The following is a 10184-nucleotide window of genomic DNA, read 5'->3' on the forward strand; positions in this document are numbered from 1 at the left end:
GACTTTTTCAGTTTATTGTTCTTTTGAAATCACTTCAAATAAGAAGACTTATATGTAATGCAAGCACCCAAATACGAAATGCATTTTTTTTTTTTTTTTTTGAGACAGAGTCTCACTCTGTTGCCTAGGCTAGAGTGTCAGCCTAGCTCATAGCAACCTCAAACTCCTGGGCTCAAGCAATCCTCCTACTTCAGCCTTCTAAAAGTAGCTTGGACTACAAACACACTCCACAATGCCCAGCTAATTTTTCCAATTTTTTTTTTAATTTTCTCTATACATATACATGTGTTTATTTGGTTTCCACTTTTTGCCTTCACAAAATTAAAAAGCCTTAAAATTTAATCGTGTTTAAGATAAGGACTAGAAACAAAAACCTCATAAAGAATGAACAAAGATAAATACATTTAGAAAAGAAATCAGACGACTGCTGCAATGAAATATTGAGCAATAATAATAATAATGCAAAAAAAAGTAACATTCACATTGTCAGATAAGAGTATGTCTATCATAGAATGCTTTGACTCTGAGGTTCAGTATGGAGTCATCAGTTAACTTCTTATTTTTTTTCCAAAGTTTTAAAAAATAGGCAACTAATATTTATAAATAAAAATAAAAGATAATTTCAAAAAACAGATCATGCCAAATCTCATAGACAATAGAAAAAGAAGAAATACTTCAAAATCATTCTACTACATCTGGATATAAAAAAAAAAAAGAAAATAGTGACTAATTCTCACATAAATTGTATTTAATTTTGACCAAAGTACATTACTTGAAATTAATTTTTAATTCAACTTGTTAATATATTGTTTAGGATATTGCATCCTCATTTGTAAGTGAACTATGTTTGTAATTTCCCTTTATAATAATATTTTTTTTCCAATTTTAACATCAGGTGTATCCAGAAGAATTTTTTCTATTTTTTAATAGAGACGGGGCCTCACTCTGGCTTAGGCTGGTCTTGAACTCCTGAGCTCAAGCAGTCCTCTCGCCTTAGCCTAGTATTATAGGCGCAAGACACTCCACCTGGCCAAATATGAGATAGCTTCAAAGCTCAAATACCCTCTCCTCTTATTTGGTATGAATAGTTAATCATCTACAGTGTTCTGGATGTAAGACAAATAAAAGACACTCCCTTTTTGCTTCTTGAGGTTCTGAGGTTGCAATTCAGCCTGCTATTGTCAACTTTTTAAACCTAGTCCTGAATAACTCCCTTAGATTCTTCCTTTATGTAATTTGCCACAAAGTAATTATTTCATTTCTTACCACTTGCCCTCTAAAACAGACAATAAAGAAACTTCTTTAAACTGGGGAAGATTCCAGAGCAAAGATTATAAGTAGCTTTCTCATGGCTATCTTGCCCCTTTTTTCAAACTGTACCTGTTTCCTTCATTGAGTCTGTGCTATGTCAAATAAAACAGTCCCTTTCCATGCGAAAGCTCTCCGACAGCAAGCACAAATATGAATCATCAGTTGACACGGTTTTCTGAGTTTTCAACAGATTTGTTATTCATGAAGCGTTAATCCTACTTGTAAAATACATTTAAAAGTATAGATATGCAATATGCAGGCATACCTCGTTTTATTACTTTTTGCTTTAGTGCACTTCACAAATATTGCATGTTTTACATATTGAAAGTTTGTGGCAACCCTGTCCAGCATGTCTACCAATGCCATTTTCCCAACAGCACATGCTCACTTGTGTTTCTGTGTCACGTTTTGGTAATTCTAGCAATATTTCTTTTCCTTCTTTTTTTTTTTTTTCTGAATGAGAGTTTGCAGCACTGGACTGGAGTCTTTTTCTTGTATATGACAAATGTCTTAGTCAGTTTTCCGTTGCTGTAACAGAATACCCAAGACTGCATAATTTATAAAGGAAAGAAGTTTGTTGTGGCTCACAGTTCTGGAAGCTTGGAAGTCCAAGATCAGGCGGCTGCATCCGGTGGGCTTCTACTGAGGGCTTCATGCTGTGTCATAACCTGGCAGAGAAGCAGAAAAGGAAACAAGCCTGCACATCAAAGACAAAACCTGAGGGGTACACACCACAAGACAGCATTAATCTAATCACAAGTGCCCCCCTCCCCCACCATGACCCAAACACCTCCCGTTAGGCCCCACCTCCCAACAACGCCACAGCAGCGATCAAAGTTTAGCATGAATTACCAGAGGACAAACCATATTTAGGCCGTAGCAACAAATAATCCATGTTTCATATACCGTTCTAACCATTTTGAAATATGTCATGCGTTTTAGTAAGGCAAGATAAAGGTCAGAGGTATAACATTCTGGGTTTGTGCCATTCCTGTAGTTTCAAGAAAACCAGCCTCTTAGTTTCTACAAAAGTGTTTTATAATTATACACATATTCTAAAAATGCAAGGCAGCTTCCAAAACCAACAAATGCAATTTGACTATAAAATACATCAAAGCCTTTTGAATGAGACACCTAAAGAGAAAGTAACTTTGCCCTGCAGGCGGTAGGTTAAAAAAAAAAATGCCGTTAATGCTGAATTGAATTAACCAGGGGAAAAAAGTACTTAATCTGCATGTAGTAATCCTTAAGCAGATCCTCTGAAATTCCAGCTGCTTCATTATCTTTCATGACCCCCCAAAATCTACAACTACCAAAGATCTGCTTTATCTTCTGGAACAAAGCTGTTGCTAAAAGTTATTGTGGATTTTTATGAGAAAATCCAATATCGAAAATAGAGGTGAGGATAGGATTTCCATGGTGTACTACAAATATTGTTTGGTTCAGCCAACCCCAGTTCCTGGTGGTAGATTTTGAAAAGCATAGTAAAATTAATGCTCTGTGAACAATAACTAAAGGCCTTTAAATTTTCACTTAGCTCTGTTATTTAAAAAAAAAAAAAAAAAAAAGACACAGAAACTGATACTTCTAAAGTAGAACTTGAATCCTTCCATGGGAATTTGTGGACCCTTTACTCTTAACCTCTGACTTTTTTCCCTAAATGCAGAATGAAAGTAGATAGGCTGAGAATTCTGGCTCATTGGTTCTCATCAAATAAGATTTTGGTGCAGTTTAAAAGCTGAACGGGTCAATTTTGCTTAGATAGCACCAGTCAGCAAACAGCTAGTCAATGAAATACAATTAAAAAATTCTCTTCTCTGGGCCTTTACTTGTTTTATATTTCTTTGTCTATGATACTTATTTTATGTCTGATGGACAGAAGAACAAGGAGTTTTGCGAGCAGTTTACATGGTAATGGACGGAACAGCATCATTTTCCCTCCACCAGCCATCAGCTGCCTCTTATTTTTCAATATTATGTCATCTCTTTCCCTGGCAAATTTATTTCTTTCTTTTGTGCTCCACAGATAATGTTTATAAATAACACATCAAAACAAGGACTCTTCTTTTTTCCTTAAAGTTCTTAAAATATGACAACTATCAAGAAAGGAAAGATCTTTAACACATATGTAGTGTCCGTGTGTGTGCATTTTATCCAGACAGATATATAACTATTGGTACTTTGGTCTCATATTTTCATTACAATGAAGGAAATGCTCTAATGTTGGAGTTTAAATATCATGATTTTTATATTATAAAGGAAGTTTACTCTTTTGATTATCACAATTATAAGGGGAAAATACATCTCTCCTTTTCTTAAATGAATACAAAAAAATAATTAAATAACCCTCAGATAATAAGAATATTTAAATAAAACTTATCCCTTGGACATAGAAATGAAATGAAGATTCAAACTTCCTCCTTGTGAGGGAGGCAGGTGGGAGGGTCACTGCGTGTGACACACCTCTTGGGAGTGGGACACAATTATAAGAGGGACTTTACCTAACAAGCTCAAGCAGTATAACCTGGTTCTTTGTCCCCTCAGTGATTCCCCAACAATAAAAAAAAAAAAATCAAATTTGCTCCTTGTAAGATAAATATATGAAGAAGAATACAATTAATAAGATAATTTGTATTTTGGTAAAATAAATACACATACACAAATCTTTGGTATTTTTGGCTTGAAGATTTGGCAGTGATAGCTCACATTGCCTCCTTCAGCAATGGTCTTTGCTTACTTCGGCCCCACTCTGCAGGACTGCAAGCAATTAGAAGTTTGAGCCTATTAGCCGTGGACACCAGGCTAATTTCATTGAACCCACATCCAGCTAAAATAGTCTCCAAGGAACTGAAGGTTGGATTGGGGTAGACGGGGAAAAAAAAGATTTTGCAACCTGCTTTACAACCCACTGAAGTGACTTTGAATCTGAGGACAGAATGTCAAAGAAAGATAGTAGGAGGTGGAGACTAATAAACTACTACCCTGTTTCCCTGAAAATAAGACAGTGTCTTATTTTAAGGTGTGCTCCCAAAGATGCACTAGGTCTTATTTTCAGGGGACGTCTTATCCTTCCTGTAAGTAGGTCTTATTTTCAGAGGATGTCTTGTTTTCGGGGAAACAGGGTATTTTGCCCACGTAGCTGATAAGTGCTGGAAAACTCCCCCTTTGCAGTGCTTTTAGACATTTTCAGTAGGATGCCATTTTTAAGTTATTGATGCATAATTTTATCTTGGCTTCCATGATGCACACTCTCCTTGTTTTCCTCCTATTTCAGTAGCTTTTGCTTCTCAGTCTCCTTTGCTAGCTTTGGTTCACTCCTGGGGCTTCTTTTCTTCTCCTTCTACTGTTTCCTTAGTCATGCTCATCCAGGACCCTGGCTTTAAATGTCAGGAAGTCAATGCTCTTCCAAAGTTTGTGTCCAGCCCAAGATTCTCATCGTAAATTCTAATTCCTGTTCCAAATGCCCACCTGATATCTTCACATGTGTATCTGAAAAGTATCTCAGACTTAACCCATCCAAAACAGAACCATTGTTTTTCTCCCTCAATTCTCTTTCTCTCCTAGTCTTCTTCATCCCAGTTAATGGCCACCATTCACCCAGATGCCCAACACACAAACATCCAATTCATTGGCATTTCCTATTGGATCTATCTCCAAATACGTCTCAAGTCCATCTTTTTGACCATGTCCTGGTCTATTCCATTGTCTGTCACCTGAACTACTGCAATAGTCTCTTGAGGGGCTTTCCTTCTTCCTCACTACCTCCTTTCACCTCCCCATGCACACAATAAGTGAGGAGATTCTTTTAAAATGTACATTCGGTCAAATCACCTCCTCAGATCACATTCTTCAATGACTCCCCAGTACACTTACCAAAAGTCTGAACTCCTTTCTTAACACGACCTTCTTGGTCTCATTCCTCCAAACTTTTTCCATAATTGCTCTGTAAACAGATTCCGGGCACACTGGGGTCATACGCACCAATCTGTTCTCCTTCCAAGGCCCTTCATTGTCTGTTCTGTATTCCTCGAATGCTTTTTCCTAGCTCTTTGCATAATTGACTCACTCTCATTCTCAAGTCTTAGCTCAAAGATCACCATGAAGAAGTTTCCCTGATCTTCCTCATCCTATAATAGTGGCCGCTGTCACACATAATGGTTATTGATACCCACTCTGTTTTTTACATGCAATAAACAAAAGTTGGTACCATCTTCATTTGTTTTACATTTTGTTTTCTGGGTCCTTCATAAAATGTGAGCTCCTTGAAGGTGCATACTGCATAAAATAAGGAACACTACAAGCCAACTTGCTTCAAGAAGCTATTATTTCTTGAAGTGTTTCAAGAAATAATTTGCTGATGGTGAAATATGTTTTGAATTGCTCTGTGTCCAATGCACCTATCATAATTTCTGGCACAAATCTGATGGTCAGTGAATATTTTTTCAATAAATGAACTACTGAATCGATGGGAAAAGGAAAGGCTGGAAGGAAGAAAACAACCTTTAGTGCTCAGATGTGTGGTTCAAGAAAATCTGGTCTCAGGATTCAGTGATCCTTTTCCCAGCCTTCATCATGGGAAGAAGGAGAAAAGGAACAAGGTGGAGAAATTACTATTATTGTCCTCATTGGAGGAAAACTCAACCTTTTACCTTGTCTCAAAACCACTTGCCCCTTTGTCTTTTTCCTCTGCATCTTCACAGGGACCCCTGGAGTCCTTCTGTCAGTAGAACTTCTAGAACTTGTCCTACTGGAAAGCTGAGAGTTCTGTCTACTTAGTATATCTTTTTATGAGAAAATAGAATACCACATAATTCCAATTTCTAATTCATTTCTAAAAACATTTCCAGGGAATTCAACAAAGCCATTTATTTCATAAAGAAAAATGTCACTCATCGGTATATGGCACACCTCTTTAGGGCAGAACACTATTAATAGAGAGCATTCACCCAGAAAAAGCAAGCAGTGTAACCTGGCTCATTGTACCCTCAGTGATTCCCCAACAATAAAAACAAGAGAAAAAGGAAAAAAAAGTTACTCATGAGATTTATTCTCTGCTCTTACTAAAAATTTTAAATAGAAATAGATAAATTATCCAATTTATCTCAAATTAAATAGAATAAGAAGGTCCCTTAAGGATTACTTGTCACAAAGTCATATTGAAGATCTGAAAATATTGCATCGCCATTATAATCATCCACCATAGGAGTAGAGTAAGATATCCGTGTGTCAAAAGCATTCTCATATGAATTTCACTGTTGTTGTGCCCCTTGAATAATTCAAAAGCATACCTGCATCTCAAAACCAAAACTAGAAATAATATAACCTAGATTAGTTAATTTGAAAATCAAAAAGAAACATATCTCATAAGGAAATCCACAATTAGTCTGCTAATTTCAAGGTGCTATAAAAAATAGCAATAAATATATTTTATTTCTTACACAAATTTATCAAATTTCCTTAGAGTGGGCTTGCTTACTTCCTATATAAACTTGCTATATTGGGCGATGCCTATGGCTCAAGGAGTAGGGTGCCGGTCCCATATGCCAGAGGTGGCGGGTTCAAACTCAGCCCCGGCCAAAAAAACCACAAAAAAAAATAAAAAAATAAAAAAATAAACTTGCTATATTAAAGATACAAGTTCAGTACTAATACCCCATATGAAAATTTTAAAAAGGTCTTCCAGTTACATAATTAACTAATTCAGCACCTTGGGCATACATGGTGGGAATATGATAGAGATATATTAATGTCTTTGACTCAGCAAATATGTACTGTGTACACCCTATGTGCAGGGCAATATGTCAAATGCTGAGAAACACCATGGTAACTGAAAAAGGAGGCAATAAAGCTCAGTGGCTGAAAGGATGGATTTTGGAAATATGACACTGGGTTCAAATCCTAACTCTACCACTTGGTAACTGATCTTGGCAAATTCTTTAGCCTCTCTTAGCTTCATTTATATCATATATAAAACCAAAAGTATTACTTGCCTCATAGGGTGATTTTAAGGAATAAATAAGGTCACACGTGTAAAGGGATTAACATGCTGTCTTGCCTGATATATCATAAATGCTCAAAATGCTTCTTGGAGCCATTTGTAGTGATTAGTAATTGCATAGTCTTTGTCTTCAAGAGCATAGGACCTAATGAGGGAAATAAGCATGCAAGCAATTATTAAATAATGGGGCAAAGGGCATTCCATCTATATTTATTCATAAGTCAACCTAATCTCCAAGTTTACAAACTACTCTTTTTGTTACTAGGTGACTTTTTGCCACACACGAAAATGCTAGTTCTGTCTATACACAAAAATCAATTAGTTGTCATAGGTTAATTTGTGCAATCTATTTTTCTGAGTATGGAATTTAATGTGCTCTACCTATGAGTTAAAAGATTATTATTCTTCCACTTTCGAAAAAATTAAGATAGATAATACTCCTTTCCTAGCCAATTCTCTGTATGCGCTTATAGAATTCTGGGCAGAAATGTGAAAAGATATCATGTGATTCTTAAGTTAGAAATATTATTAATAGGCTCAGAGCCTGTAGCCAAGTGGTTACAAGGCCGGCCACATGCACGGAGGCTGGCAGGTTCGAACCCGGCCCAGGCCAGCTAAGCAACAATGACAACTGCAACAAAAAAAATAGCTGGGCGCTGTGGCGGGCGCCTGTGGTCCCAGCTACTCAGGAGGCTGAGGCAAGAGAATCGCTTAAGCCCTATTGTTTGAGGTTGCTGTGAGCTGTGACGCCATGGCACTCTACCAAGGGTGACATAGTGAGATTGTCTCAAAAAAGAAAGAAAGAAATAAAAAAGGAAGGAAGGAAATAAATATTATTAATAAAGTCCAACTTCAACTTACGTCCTCAGCATCTAATAGGGTATTGCCAAACCTCAGTACCAGAAAAACAAGTGAAATGAGTAGCATTGTTGAATTGAAAAGATCATAGACTAGAACTTTTAAAAAGAGCATTTGAGGTGCGAGTCATACCCCTTTTTAAACCTTGCCAGCGAGTAAACTTTTTTTCTCAAGCTTTGCCCCCAGCTAGGCCTTTTTGTCTAATGGTGAACAGCAAACATCTATAAAACATTCCTTATGGGTTAAGCATGATGGATGCTCAGAGCTGAAAAAAAAGCATGGGTTTTTAATACAAGGAATTCTCACGCTAATGGGGAAGACAAACAAGTAAACTATTCAACTCCATTTATTCTAAATTATTCTCATTTGACAACTCTAAAATTGAGATGCATCTTTCAATCAATGGTAATTTGTAAATGCTATTAGCCAGGTGAGATGCATGATGTAGCTGTTATTGCCTGTGTTAGTTATCTATTGTTGCATAACAAATTACCCCACTTGGTGGCTGAAGACGTTTATTATAGGAAAGTTTTTGTAGATCAGGAGTTGAAGCATGGCTTAGCTGGGTCCGCTGGGTCCCCTGGCTCCAGACTCTCACAGGCTGCTGTCAAAGTGTTTTCTGGGGCTGTGATTATCTTAAGGGTAAACTACGGTGGATCTGTTTCTAAGCTCACTCAAGTAATTATTGGCTTAATTCAGTTTCTCATGGCTTATTGCTCTGAGGCTTTGGTTCATCATGAGGTGTTTGTCAGAGACCTCCTGTGGTTCCTTGCCTGGTGATCTGTCTAGCTCATGACACGACACTTGGCTTTATTAGGGTGAGAAAACAAAAGGAAGAGAGAGAGGCAGAGAAGGAGGGAGAGACAGAGAGTCAAATAGCCAAAAAAAAGTCACAATCTTTTGTAACCTCATCTCATTCAAGTCATCCTATCACTTTTCCACATTCTGTTCATTAGAAGCTAGGGAGAGAATTATGCAAGGGTGTGAATACTAGGAGGTGAAGATCACTGAGCACCATTTTGTTGGCTGTCTACCACAGTTGCCTATGATTATGGAACTTAGTTTATTCCCAACGGCATAAGTAGGTTGCAGCAACCCTCTGACATTTTAGTCAACAAACCATTTAAGGACAATTTGAAGAAGGAAAATGAATCCTACTTATTGTCTGAAATGGTTTTGGGCAGCTTCAGGTAGCAGAATGGATGTCAGGGGCTGGGGAGGAAATGCAGAGACGCTAATGGAATACTTTTTTTTTTTATTAAATCATAACTGTATACATTGATATGATCATGGGGCATCATACACTCGCTTCATAAACCATTTGACACATTTTTATCACAGTGGTTAACATAGCCTTTCTGGCGTTATCTCAGTTACTGTGCCAAAACCTTTACATTCTACATATACCAAGTTTCGCAAATACCCCTGTAAGATGCACCACAGGTGTGATCCCACCGATCCCCCTCCCTCTACCCACCCCCCCCTTTCCCACTTCCCCCTATTGTTAAGTTGTAGCTGGGTTATAGCTTTCATGTGAGAGTCCCAAATTAGTTTCATAGTAGGGCTGTGTACATTGGGTACTTTTTCTTCCATTCTTGGGATACTTTACTAAGAAGAATATGTTCCAGCTCCATCCATGTAAACATGAAAGAGGTAAAGTCTCCATCTTTCTTTAAGGCTGCATAGTATTCCATGGTATACATATACCACAATTTATTAATCCATTCGTGGATCGATGGGCACTTGGGCTTTTTCCATGACTTAGCTATTATGAATTGGGCTGCAATACACATTCTGGTACAAATATCTTTGTTATATTGTGATTTTTGGTCTTCTGGGTATATGCCCAGCAGAGGAATTACAGGATGAATGGCAGATCTATTTTTAGATCTCTGAGTGTTCTCCATATATCTTTCCAAAAGGAATGTATTAATTTGCATTCCCACCAGCAGTGCAGAAGTGTTCCCTTTTCTCCGCATCCACGCCAACATCTCTGGTCTTGAGATTTTGTGATATA

Source organism: Nycticebus coucang, chromosome X (genome assembly GCF_027406575.1).
Source record: "Nycticebus coucang isolate mNycCou1 chromosome X, mNycCou1.pri, whole genome shotgun sequence".
NCBI classification, from domain to species: domain Eukaryota; kingdom Metazoa; phylum Chordata; class Mammalia; order Primates; family Lorisidae; genus Nycticebus; species Nycticebus coucang.